The sequence below is a fragment of the Myotis brandtii genome, unplaced genomic scaffold (genome assembly GCF_000412655.1).
Source record: "Myotis brandtii unplaced genomic scaffold, ASM41265v1 scaffold668, whole genome shotgun sequence".
NCBI classification, from domain to species: Eukaryota; Metazoa; Chordata; class Mammalia; order Chiroptera; family Vespertilionidae; genus Myotis; species Myotis brandtii.
Genome location: NW_005370597.1, coordinates 1,676,347 through 1,687,558, shown reverse-complemented (window position 1 = coordinate 1,687,558; position 11,212 = coordinate 1,676,347). Strand labels below are relative to the sequence as shown.

At 40.0% G+C, this 11,212-nt stretch overlaps 2 long non-coding RNA genes across 10 annotated transcripts in view; one reads left to right on the top strand and one right to left on the bottom strand.

Moving 5' to 3' along the window:
* The window catches only part of LOC102262766, a 20,063-nt gene that overhangs the window by 5,103 nt on the left and 3,748 nt on the right, over positions 1–11,212 (bottom strand). For 2 of the 9 annotated variants that reach the window (XR_001359609.1, XR_001359614.1), the window contains exon 5: positions 9,778–10,013. This is a non-coding gene — a long non-coding RNA (uncharacterized LOC102262766). The other 7 variants (XR_001359608.1, XR_001359611.1, XR_001359606.1 and 4 more) reach the window with 7 other exon arrangements.
* The window catches only part of LOC106723876, an 18,312-nt gene that overhangs the window by 6,030 nt on the left and 1,070 nt on the right, over positions 1–11,212 (top strand). The gene's annotated exons all lie outside the window — the stretch shown is intronic.

Sequence of the window (11,212 nt, the reverse complement as noted above, 5' to 3'; positions counted from 1 at the left end):
GTGGCTAGCCTGAAAACAGCCCTCAGCCCCTCACCCAGGCTGGCCAGGCACTCCAGTGGGGACTCCCACCCTGATCCAGGACACCCTTCAAGGCAAACCATCCAGCCGCCACCCATGCACCAGGCCTCTATCCTATATAATAAAAGGGTAATATGCAAATTGGCCCTAACAGCAAAAGACTGGGAATGACTGGTCACTATGACACATACTGACCACCAGGGGGAAGATGCTCAATGCAGGAGATGCCCCCTGGTGGTCAGTGCACTCCCACAGGGGGAGCTCTGCTCAGCCACAAACCAGGCTGATGGCTGCCAGCACAGCGGTGGTGGGGTGGTGGCAGGAGCCTCTCCCGCCTCCTCAGCAGCGCTAAGGATTTCCGACTGCAGCTTAGGCCTGCTCCCCACTGGCAAGTGGACATCCCCCGAGGGCTCCTGGGCTGCCAGAGGGATGGCTGACTGCCAGCTTAGGCCCATTCCCCCCAGGGAGCGGGCCTAAGCCAGCAGGTGGACATCCCCCAAGGGGTCCCAGACTTCGAGAGGGCACAGGCCTGGCCGAGGGACCCCTCCCCCCAAGTGCACAAATTTTTGTGCACTGGGCCTCTAGTATTATATAAGCCTTTACATTTTTAAAAATTGATTTTAGAGAGAGGAAGAAACATTGATGTGGTTCCACTTATTTATGCATTCATTTGGTTGATTCTTGTATGTGCCCTGACCAGATATTTAACTGCAACTTTGACATATCTGGAAGACACTCTAATCAACTCAGCTGCCTGGCAAGGGTCTATTATCTGAGCCTTTAACATAATAATCATTTCAAGATCAAGTGTAAATAGCAGAATAGAGTATGGATTCAAGTTCATAATGAAGACTGGCTGCAGTTTTGAGCACAGGAGGCATTGAGGACATATATTTTGACAACACACAATCAGCAGCTGAGAATGCATTGTGAATTATAATTTTGAGGGTTAAGTGCCATTATTCCGGTTTTACATAAGAGAGTAAGGTCATGAAGCTAAATAGTGACAAAGCCAAGATTTGAACCCAGTTCTACGTATATAAATCTAAACCCAGCTTTTGAGCATATGTACTGCCTTCAGCAGAGCTGTGGTCTCGGAATCATCTGAAAGTCCACCATCTAATTATTTTAAATCAGATTTAATACCCTGGAACCAGGTCACTTCTATACTTTGGGTTATTTAAAAACAGAAAACTCTTAACCAGTGGTTCTTTTAGCAGTGGCATGGTGGTGGTGAAGGAGCTCAAAAAGAAATTTTTGAATAGGTAATACATATAATTCAAAGAACACAAGTAAAGTTTTTCCCAATCTCTATATCCCTTTATTAAGGCAGCCTCTATCAACCATTTCTTGTGTACTCTAAGGATTTTCTATAAAAACAAACACTTTGATGTGTGTGCACATAACATGAATTAAAAATAGACACAAGCCGGGCTGGGGTGGCTTAGTGCTGGAGCATTAATCTATGAACCAGGAGGTTCCATTTACCATTCAGAGCAGATGCCTGAGTTGTGGGCTCAAACCCGTGTGGGGCGTGTAGGAGGCAGCCAATTTGATGACATCATTGTTTCTCTCTCCCTCCCTGAAATCAATAAAAATATATTTAAGAGAAAATGGCCACAAATTCCACTCTTCTCATGGAATAATAGAATCAATTTTCCCTTTCCCTGAATCTGTAAGGTCCCCATAACTGGCTTTGACCAACAGATCACAGAAGTGACAACCCATTTGGAACCCAGTTGCCATGTCATGAGAATCTCAACCAATATGAAAAGGCCCCACATCAAAAGAACCAAGGCACTTCAGTATACAGCTCCAGCTGAACTTCCAGGTGCCAGCCAAGGCCAACTGCCAAGCAAACTGAAACCTACAGATGGCTGTATCCCTACCCAAGCCCATGTGGAACACAACTACCCAATAAACCCACATGATTTTTTAAAAAAAAATATTTTATTGATTTTTTACAGAGAGGAAGGGAGAGGGAGTTAGAAACATCGATAAGAGAGAAACATTGATCAGCTGCCTCCTGCACACCCCCTACTGGGGATGTGCCCGAAACCAAGGTACATGCGCTTGACCAGAATCGAACCTGGGACCTTTCAGTCCACAGCCCGACGCTCTATCCACTGAGCCAAACCAGTTAGGGCAAACCCACATGATTTAAAAAATACCTATTTTTATTGACTTTTAGAGACAAAGGAGAGGGAGAAACATCGATTGTCTTCCTCTAGCACACACTCCTGCACCTTTCTGTGCATGGGACAAGCCCAACCAAGCCACACCAGCCAAGGCTCAACTCATAGAATACTTGTTTGTACTAGCACATTTTAAGGTGGTTCTGTTGCAGTGATACACTAAACAAAGCTTAAAGGTCATACATTGTTCTTGCTTTACTTCTTTGGTTATATTTCAGTAAGGCTTCCGAGTATTCCATTATATGGATGGTCACAAAATTTAACCAATATCCTTTCAATTGACAATTTAGGTATTTTCCAATTTTCTGCTATTCAAAGCAGTAACAGAAAAAAATTAATGTACTTATTACTCAAAACATGTAAAACTATGTGTGGTTCAAAATAAACCCTGTTTTCTAGAGCTATTCCATTGTTCATAGCCATAAGCTGCATTCCCTTTTGCAATTTTACTATCTACATATAGCTAGTGGATAGCTAGAACATTTTTGCCATTGCAAATTTTTATTATATAGCTGTTCTAGAAGCCCAACCAAGCCACACCAGCCAAGGCTCAACTCATAGAATACTTGTTTGTACTAGCACATTTTAAGGTGGTTCTGTTGCAGTGATACACTAAACAAAGCTTAAAGGTCATACATTGTTCTTGCTTTACTTCTTTGGTTATATTTCAGTAAGGCTTCCGAGTATTCCATTATATGGATGGTCACAAAATTTAACCAATATCCTTTCAATTGACAATTTAGGTATTTTCCAATTTTCTGCTATTCAAAGCAGTAACAGAAAAAAATTAATGTACTTATTACTCAAAACATGTAAAACTATGTGTGGTTCAAAATAACCCGTTTTCTAGAGCTATTCCATTGTTCATAGCCATAAGCTGCATTCCCTTTTGCAATTTTACTATCTACATATAGCTAGCTAGTGGATAGCTAGAACATTTTTGCCATTGCAAATATTTATTATATAGTGCTGTTCTAGAGCAGGGAGCAGGCAAAATTTCTGTAGAGGGACAAATGAAATTTTAGGCTTGTGGGCCATATGGTCTGTCAGAAAAAGCAGCCACAGATAATTGGTCAATAAATGAGTGACTGTGTTAACATTAAAATTGGAATATATAATTTTTACGTCACAAAATATTTTGATTACACTGGAATTGCTTAGAGTTTTAAAACTAGATTGCCCTCATTGATTATGCCAATTTACTCAACAAATGAGTGCCTGTTGCCCCATTCCTTTGATAACCGCTATCCAGAGCTGTCTGAAAAATCTGATTGCTTTAACTGAGGTTAATCATCCTCCAACTGTTTATTTTGTCCATTTATCTATTCGGTTGTTGAGCTTTCAGTTTATAGAAACTGGATTAAAGAATAATCTTTGGCAAACACCTACCTGCAAACCTATTCTTGTATGGTGCTTTTCCACACACAATCTTTAAAATCTAGTCACATCTGTCCCTTTTATGTATTCATTCTGCTTTTCTTAGAAGGCAAGCTAATACACAATTGTGAGAAAAAAAACTGCTTATTTTTCTTACTTGTTTCAGGATCTATTCTGGACTTCTCTGTTCCATTCATTGATATTCATGTGTCAGTACCACCTCACTTTATTCTTCTTGCAGTTTTCACATGGGGTAGGGCTACTTTTCCTTTGACTCATTTTCCACAATATTATTTTGGAATAATGCGTGTTAGAATCAACTTGACTAGTTCCAAAAATACTCGTTACTTTTATTCAGTTTTTAAATATCTTAGTTTTCTCTAGGAGAATTATGCTGAGACTTCTTGGACATGGTATAGCTTACCATTTAAGATCTCATTTGTAGGAATCTTGACTCTTAGCAACTTTAGCAAACGCCATGTTAGCATTATAGGGAGATCATGTAATTTTTGAGATTAATTGCAAATATCCTCAATGTATTCTTAAATCTAGAAATGGCTTGTGTTATATTACATAATGGTTTGTTTGTAATGTGTACCTATTAAAGTTTTTTATCCCTTAATCTGGCAGGTATATATGTGAAACTAAAAAAGGAACCCAACTTCACTCCTATCCTCTTAAATACTAATAAGTTCTTTTTTTTTTTGTTAATATATTTTATTGATTTTTTACAGAGAGGAAGGGAGAGGGATAGAGAGTTAGAAACATCGATGAGAGAAAAACATCGATCAGCTGCCTCCTGCACACCTCCTACTGGGGATGTGCCCACAACCAAGGTACATGCCCTTGACCGGAATCGAACCTGGGACCCTTCAGTCCACAGGCTGATGCTCTATCCTCTGAGCCCAACCGGTTAGGGCAAGTTCTTAAGGAATAGGAAGTGATAAGCCCTACCATAGGGTAAGAATAGGGATGGGGATGTGTGACCCATTCAGACTCCCCAGAGGGACATTTTTAAAAACCTGAGACTCATGGGTATGTGGTTCATGGATGGTATGTACAAGAAAAAGAATAAGGTAGATGGGGACTCCTTTTAAAGGCTAAAGGGTATGTCTGTATACGTTCTGTGTATGTTAAGAGCAAAAGGAATTGTCCTCAAAGCTGCAGCAAGAGTGGCTAAGATGCTAATGGCCTGAAAAAAAGTATTTGGCATCTGTAATAGGTGTAAAGACACTAGAGGACAGATATTTCAGTAGACACTGAAAGATGCTAGTCTGAATGAGTTGATGACGACAAAGACAAGTAGATATTTATGAGAGTTAGTTGTAAAGACTTGGGAGCACTATACACGAAAGCCCTAAACCAACTGCCATCTTTGGGGAGAATCACTGAACACCACATTAGTTCCTGGATCCACTAACTGTGTTACTTTGGGGGGCTGTTGCGAAGATTAAGAGATGTGCAGAATGAGTTTATTAGCAGTTCTGGAACAGTCAATGTACCGCAAATGTTGTCAATATTCTATGTTGCCACATATCCTGAAGAATATTTACATAAAAAATCCTAAAATGACAAAACCATAGTTTCAAAGATTATTCATTTTTATAGAGCCCCAGAGTGAACATGTTAAAACTATCCATTTAAATCTGGTTCTAAGTCTTATCTTGGCATCTCCTGCAGTTATAACTTATACACAAAGATGTTTCACAAATTTTCTTAACTATGAAGACATTTACAGGTTACCCCCCCCCCCAAAAACACACAAAAGCCCACATATTTTAGTTAATGGATGTATCAAATTTGAACAAATCCTCTGCAAGCCCATTATTTTCATTAAGTACTTTTTGAAGCTAAATTTAGTTTCAAATATTTGTACACTATATTCTATCTTTTAATGTCCACTAGCAAATGATTTGGAAATCTGACACCTTTGTTTTCAAGATTTTTGTTTCAAAAAACTTTTAAAGAAAACTAGCAATCTCATTACTTTTACTTGGGTATTATTGAAAAACAGGATATTCTTATGGCCTTACTCTAGGGTACATTATAACACATAAATATTAATATTACCAGCTGAGGCTCTTTAGTTAGCTGTCAGTAGAACTGAGGCTGCTTAGTTATATGGGAGTGAGATAAACCAAGACTAAAAGAAACCAGTGTGACCAGAAGGAAATCTGAAGGTGGTAGATGAGGTGGGAAAGTTATGGGCTAGATTTGACAGGCCATGTTAAGGTAAGTAGGGACAGTGTCTGGTTCATCACTTATCCCCACTATCTAGCATAGGATTCAGTTGATAAAAGCCACAAAAGGGTAAGAGTTAAATGACCAGTCTTCTGACAAGATGATTAATTATCATAGGTTATTGTCTCTTCCTCAATCGCCCTCATGTAGCTATTATACAAAGATGAGGGGGTTTAGGGATCTGAGAAATTTAATATGAAGAGTCCCGTGAAGAAACAGATTATGATTGGGTGCTACAGGGGCAAGAAATGGAAGCCCAGTGTAGAAAAGGATAGAATGCCATGGGAGTAGTATAAGCTGGGACAGAACTTTTCTATTCTGTCCTTTCCTTCTTCTGTTCATTGCCTCATGTCCAACCCATCACTGCCTGGGACGGCCAGCATATTACAACATTTGTTAATCCCTTTGAGCTCTTCTCTAGAGAATCACAACTGAAGAGGACAAAAAGTTCTATCTGCCACACTGGTAAAGCCATGATTCTAACTCAAGAAGCTCTGTTTCTTGAGGGCATCTCCATTCTCCTTTAACTCATTAGGATACTAAGGCCTGGGCTTGGCTCCTCCCTTTGACCAGCAGCTGATAAAAAAAATTCCCATCCTCTACTGTGAGCTCGTAGGGTAAAAACTATCAGTCACTTGGGGTCAACAGCATCTACTATAAAAGGCAATAGGCTCACTGTTCCAGATGAAAGAGAATAATCAAAGACAATGGGACAAAATGCACTGAATAGTAAAAAATAAAATGATATAGAATATAGGAAGCAATGAACTATGGATCCTGGTATACATATATATTAATAAACATATATATTTCATAGTTCTACCATGAGCACCCAGATCTTAGTTCCTTAATACTATTAAATAATAAAGGAACTAGGGCCCATTAAAAAAATGGTTCACTCTGGGATTGAGATAGGAACTATATAAGATGAACCTGGAGCATTTTATAGTGCCATAAAATGAGAAGTCCTTAAAAAAATAACAATAACCCCACAATGATGGGGCATATTGATGGGACACAGGAGTGAACTGAAAGAGCTCCCAATGGTCAAAGCTGGAACAACTGAACAAAAAAAATATTATTGGATTATTTCCCCAAGTATACAGTAAATATCTATAAGTCCATAATGATATAAATAAGTTGAATAAATGGAGGAGAAAAAGACCAGTTTATTTCTGAAAAATTCCAAGGAGAGCAAAACTTCCCTCTCCTTAAGTATAGGCTGCACACGGTGACTTTCATGGCAGAGTGCAGTACTGGATAGAGAGGAGGAATTTTACAATGGAAAAAACTGGCAAATAAGACCCAAGCCAGGTGATCAAGGCTAAGATCAACAGTAATAAATCACCCCATGGCCAGTGTGGCTTGGTTGGTTAAGTGTCGTCCAATGCACCAAGAGGTCTCCGATTCAATTCCTAGTCAGGGCACATGCCTGAGTTGCAGGCTCAAGGCAGCCCATTGAGCTTCTCTCTCTCTCAAAAATCAATAAAAACATACTAAAATCATTTTTCTAAATAGTAATAAATCATGCTGATATTATGTATTCTTGATTATGTGATGAGAATGCCACTTTACCTCTGTGGTCTTCCTCAAAATCCCTTAACCCCAACCTAATAATGAGAAAAACTCAATCCTAACGGAAGAACTTTCTACAAAATACCTGACTCAAAACTCAGGGTCATCAAAAAACAAGGAAAGTCTAAGAAGCTGTCACAGCAAAGAGGTACCTAGAGAGACATGATGACTAATTGTATCTTCAATGGGATCCTGGAACAGAAAAAGGACATTAGATGAAAACTAAGGAAATCAGAATAAAGTATGGACTTTAGTTAATACTGTATCCATTAGTCCATTGTGACAAATGTACTATACTATTGTAAAACAGTAAACATTAGGGGACACTGGATGAGGGGTAGATGGGAATTCTTCATACTATTGTCACAACTTTTCTGTAACTAATCTGAAATAAAATAAATTTCAAGGTCCATTTTACCACCTCCTTCTCAGGTAATAAAGCAGTATAGAACATTCTCACACCCCAAAGGCCCTTTACTGGAGAATTGGGAGGGGCAAAGTAAGAGGGCCCCTTTAAACCAGGCCTTAAGATATTCAATGGACAAATATATGACCCACCAAGTTGGTTCGTTAAAATAGCAATAAAGAGAAAGATATTTTTAAGCAGACAGTCTAAGTATTATAACTGATTAAGTCAGTGAAATTGTTTCCCAAGAGAATATTGACAGGCCCATTAACTGGAAGCTATTTTTAAAGCCCCAATTAAGCAGCAAGATTAACAGGAGTCACTGTCACTTTTTAAAGTTCTTAATTAATTGCTCTTATAAGGTTTTCTCCTTTGTGTAAATGCCCAGGCAGTGAGCCTCCTTTTAGTGTCCCTTTGGAGCCTGTAGAATGTATTCCTCTGAAATTTTGTTTTCCTGATTAAAATTTGAGGCGCAATCAGAAATGTCAATGCAAAAGTCCATTGACAGTTCTTTCAACCCTGAAAGGAAAATAAATTATTGACAAGCCGCAGGATAGCATTCAATGCTTGGGGCCCCCTAGTCATCCTGCTTTAGTTTTTCCTTTTAATCTATATATGTAAAAGCCTAAGCCGTTCGATCGTCCAACTGGTAGCTATGACATGCACTGACCACCAGGGGGCAGATGCTCAATGCAGGAGCTGCCAAGCTGCAGTATGTAACCTGAGAACCATGCTCTCCCAATCTGGGACCCCCTCAGGAGATGTCAGAGAGCCAGTTTCAGCCTGATCCCCGCAAAACAGGCCGAGGGACCCCACCAATGCACAAATCCGTACACCAGGCCTCTAGTATGATATATTAAACTTGAAACTTGAGCAAGGCAACAAAGAGGGGCACTTGTCTTTACTAACTGCTACCTATGGCGGCTTGAATACTTACAGACCAGTAAACCTGCCAGTCCAATTTCAGTTTCCACTGCAGCATGGGAAAAAAGATGATAGGGAAAGAGAAGGAATGAATAAAAAGCTACTTTGAAATGTTTTACTTCATCTTAGGCTCACCAGGAAATAAAGAAAATCAAGTCAACAAGGAGTAATGGGTGACAAACTTCACTTATCAAGTAGCAAATACCATAAAATTATCATAATGTGCATGATTAAGTCATTGAAACCTCTTAGGTATTAAATACAAGCACAAGTACCAAGTAAATTATCCCCTTTCAAGTACCAACACAGGGGCCTCTTTTTGCACCTGGGTAGCGTTACCATGGTCAGGACAATCTGGATGCTCAGAGGAATTGAGATCCCATATTTTAAACCCTGGCTATTCATGATATATAAATATTTCTCCTTTCCATAGAAGCCATTTCTTTCTTTTTTTTGGTTGATCTTCACTGGAGGACATTTTTCCCCATTAATTTTAGAGAGCGTGTAAGGGAAGGGAAACGGAAGAGAGGAGAAAGAGAAACCATTGATGTGAGAGAGCCAGATCAATTGGTTGCCTCCCCTGAGCCCCAACCGGGGCAGGGAATCTGCAATCCAGGTATGTGCCCTTGACCGGAATCAAACCTGAGACCCTTCTTAACCAAGAACCATGCCGGCCAGGGATCTTCTTTTTTAAAAAAATATATTTTATTGATTTTTTACAGAGAGGAAGGGAGAGGGATAGAGAGTTAGAAACATCGATGAGAGAGAAGAATCGATCAGCTGCCTCCTGCACACCCCCCACTGGGGATGTGCCTGCAACCAAGGTACATGCCCCTGACAGGAATCGAACCTGGGACCCTTCAGTCCGCAGGCCTACGCTCCATCCAGTGAGCCAAACCAGCTAGGGTGGGATCTTCTTTATTAAATCCTCACCTGAGGACATGCTTAAAGATTGGGGGGTGGGGGTGGGGGTGGAGGAGAGGACTATTAATCGGTTGCTTTCCTTATGTGCCTTCTCCCCGCCACAACCCAGTTATGTACCTGATCAGGAATTGAGCCAGCAAACTTTTGGTCCATGGCATGATGCTCCAACTAAGCCACTCTGGCCAGGCGTAGCCATTTCTATTTCACTATGAAGGACTGAGGCTGTGATCAGGCGCTGCTGGAATTCAAGACTGCCGTTCTTAGGACCTCTTCCTTAGGTGTCCATTAAAAGAGGAGAACTATTGAAGTCATCTTAGTCCTCTAAAAGATGAAGGCTGTATGGTAAAGGTTTGCTATAATGCAAAAGTATTAACAATATGGAATTTTTCATACATTGGTATTAACCCTGACCCTGTCAAGTCTCAAGGCCTGAATTTCATTCTCTAGAACAGGGGTTAGTAAACTGTAACTTGCAGGCCAATTCTAGCCTACCATCTGTTTAAATGTTTTTATTGGTTTTTAGAGAGGGAGAGATATCCACCGGTTGCTTCCCATATGTACCCTGACAGGGGGATCAAATCAGCAACATGGGTATATGCCCTGACCAGGAATCGAACCAATGACCAATTGAGCCACACTGGTCAGGGCCTGCCATCTGTTTTTGAAAGACCCTGAGCTTAAAATGGTTGGGGGCAAATTTTTTGTTGCAACACTACAAATGTTACGAAATTCTCATGTCAGAGCCCGTAAAGTTTTATTGGAACATAGTAATGCTCACTTATTGCTATGTTGTCTATGGCTGCTTTTACACCACAACTGCAGAGGTGAGTAGTTACAACAGAGATTATGTGGTGTGCAAGCCTAAAATATTATCCTGCCCTTTACAGGAAGTTTGCCAACCCTCCTCTAGAATATTGCATAATAAAACTTTTTGCATTGGTGGAATTATTCTGAACTGTCCAATGGTAGTCACTAGATACTGACATGGAAAAACTGATTTTACTTAATCTTTTGTCAATTTAAATAGCCATATGTATTGCATAGCAGAGCTCTAGAAAATGAGAGTTTAGTTTTCTACCTGAAAAGAAAACCTCACTTCTATATCTTTCCTTTGCTCTCACACTACCACCACTGTCAACACTTCTGACACCTGCTTGGTTTCCCCAAACCAAGCAAATCTGGGTCACCAGCTGGGTTTCCTACAATTTAACTCAGTTCTGACACTTTCTACACCTAGAAACCATCAGATATCACAGGTTAAGGGCACATTCCCCAAGACTGTGCCATGCCCCTCCCACCTCCAAATTATAAGTCCAGTTATTACAGTACTTCTAATAGGTGTTTCTGGTGACCATCCCCCATTAGAAGAATTTCCTATCACTTGGGAAATTCCATGGGCTTTAGGAGCTCTGGTCAGGAACCAAAATTTTAAAAAGCTGAATATTAAACACATGATGCTCTTAGTGCTCTTATCATTTAGGAAATTACAAGTGTTTTAAGAGCTCTGGGGCAGGAACCAGGGGCAGAGACCAATATATATATATATATATAT